The 2500-nt window shown below is 40.1% G+C and overlaps 1 long non-coding RNA gene across 1 annotated transcript in view; it reads right to left on the bottom strand.

Annotated features, from left to right (window-relative positions):
* LOC311243647 overlaps positions 1-2364 on the bottom strand; it is a 2447-nt gene extending 83 nt beyond the window's left edge. The window contains exons 1-3 of the long non-coding RNA XR_014620663.1: positions 2300-2364; positions 1106-1307; positions 1-421 (exon numbers count right to left, since the gene is read on the bottom strand). The exon at positions 1-421 is cut by the window's left edge and continues 83 nt beyond it. This is a non-coding gene — a long non-coding RNA (uncharacterized lncRNA). The remainder of the gene's footprint in view (positions 422-1105; positions 1308-2299) is intronic.
* Positions 2365-2500: the final 136 nt, after the last annotated feature.

Here is a 2500-nt window from a genome sequence, read left to right as displayed (position 1 = left end):
AGAGGGTCTTTCCTCAGCCTTGGAAAATAGCCAAAGTAACTCCACTACCAAAGAACTGTAAATAGCCATTTACAGGTTCAAACAGTAGGCCCATTAGTATTTGACCAGTAATAGGTAAGTTATTGGAAGGAATTGTGTTCAAGCAGATTCAAAAGTATTTCAACGAAGTTGAAGAAGGGATGGAGCTGGAAGTATTTGGGTGATGGCAGCTCAGAAGTGGAATCAATGAGTTCAGGCTGAGGTGGATGACGCCACAAGGACACCATATTCATAAGATGCCGGACCGGTCGGGACCCTGGCCATAGACCCAAGGCTTCCAGCTCAGTCTTTGTCCAGATGCGCTGTTGGAGAGAGCAGTTCCATTGGCTGACATCCTGGTCAGAACTGGGGGCAGAGGCAGGCTGGGCAGGTGCAGAGGAGGCTGCAGGCACATTTCAGAAACAGTAGTTAGTAAAGAATTGTGAGTAATATTATTGGCAAAACTTAGCCTGAAGTATATAATTAGGTTGCTGTTTATCAAAAAAAAATAATAATAATAATTGTTCTTGTTACTGACTCGTGTCAATCTTCCATGTTTTCGCTATAGTGTGTAGACCTTGCTACACATGTATTTCGTTCATATTGTTTATGGACAATGAGATGGGAGTGGAACTTTGTACATGCCCTTTGGGCTTCGTTCCCTCCTAGCACTGTTTTTTTAAATAATGTGCTAAATAAATAAAATAAAATAAACATATGAAGCTAAATACTCTGCTCTCACATTGTAGCTTCCTGGGGGCTTGTTCAGAGGAGGCTGCAGGTAGACGTGCTGCAGGTAGAGGTGCAGATAATTAGGTTGCTGTTTATCATAATGAAGCTAAATACTCTGCTCTCACATTGTAGCTTCATGAGGGCTTGTTCAGAGGAGGCTGCAGGTAGACGTGCTGCAGGTAGAGGTGCAGATAATTAGGTTGCTGTTTATCATAATGAAGCTAAATACTCTGCTCTCACATTGTAGCTTCCTGGGGGCTTGTTCAGAGGAGGCTGCAGGTAGACGTGCTGCAGGTAGAGGTGCAGATAATTAGGTTGCTGTTTATCATAATGAAGCTAAATACTCTGCTCTCACATTGTAGCTTCATGAGGGCTTGTTCAGAGGAGGCTGCAGGTAGCGGTGCAGCGGAGGCAGGCTGGGCTGGTGCAGAGGAGGAAGAGAAGAGGAGAAGATCTTTGATCCTCCTTGCTTCCTCAGCGGGGTCCTGCCGTAGATGTCCAGATGGACCCTTCCTGAAAGAGACATCCTTCCTTCCAGGGAACTTCTTCATTATTGCCTGTACAAAGCAAAACATCATGCATATTATAATTAAAATCACGTCACGTCTCAGTCCAGCCCCTGTACACTTGCCCACTAGTCTGACTGTCCTGATATGATTATGATGTGTGTGCCTGCCTATACAGTGCGTATATACATGTATGGGCTTTTATTTGTCCCTGTACACTGTTTTTATTTTTTATATTATATAGATGCATGAATGCCTAGTGAAGTGAATGTACAGAATATGTTTTAAATTGTTTTTAGATTAGCTTTAATGTCCTTCTATTTTTCTGTTTCTTTCTGGCTTAAACATCTAGCCCAGGTACTACAACTGAAAACTAGCAACCCTGCTAATGTTGGCATATTTACAGTTCTTTTTATTTGTATTCATTTATAAATGTTGATTGATATGCACTGTCCCTGATCAAATAAACTGAGTAAAAAAATAAAAGCATAGCAGATATAGTGAGATAGATAGATATGAGGACACAATGTATTGATCATGTAACAGCTAATAATATAATACAATTTAACTTTGCAAACTCCCATCTTACATGGTAACGTTATATGATAGATCTGCTGTAGCAGATACCGTGTCTTTATTCATTCTAAATGTACACTACGGACAAAAAAATAAACTGAAAACTAGCAACCCTGCTAATGTTGGCATATTTACAGTTTTTAATTTGTATTCATTTATAAATGTATAACTGTTGATTGATATGCACTGTCCCTGATCAAATAAACGGAGTAAAAAATAAAAGCATAGCAGATAGATAGTGAGATAGATAGATATGAGGACACAATGTATTATCGCTATTAGATCTGCTGTGCAGAAACAAAACACGACTCAGTCAGCTTCACCGAGTACATCCAACTGTTGAAACTGCCAACACAAACTCAAAAACAGAACCTATTGGTAAACAAACGTATTGTTGAAAATATACAATATGACTGCTGTTGTGACAGTGTTTAGGAATCGGATCTTATTTAGTAGTTTAAACTCACCTTCAAACGTTAACAGGTTTTAAAAACGCTACTTTCTCCAGCTCTGCTCTTCTTCTGTTCTTCTTCTCCTAAATGTGGATACAGCAGCGCATCCACAAACTCGCAACAGCGCCACATATGGCCAAAATAATACATGGTTTTGTAAACAGGGAGTGGATGGAAGTTAAGGGAATGGAGCGTTGTTAAGACACGAGTGAATGG

This window comes from Notolepis coatsorum (assembly GCF_963971535.1).
Source record: "Notolepis coatsorum genome assembly, chromosome: 17".
NCBI classification, from domain to species: Eukaryota; Metazoa; Chordata; class Actinopteri; order Aulopiformes; family Paralepididae; genus Notolepis; species Notolepis coatsorum.
Note: the sequence above shows the minus strand (reverse complement) of the source record. Positions and strands in the feature narration are given on the sequence as shown.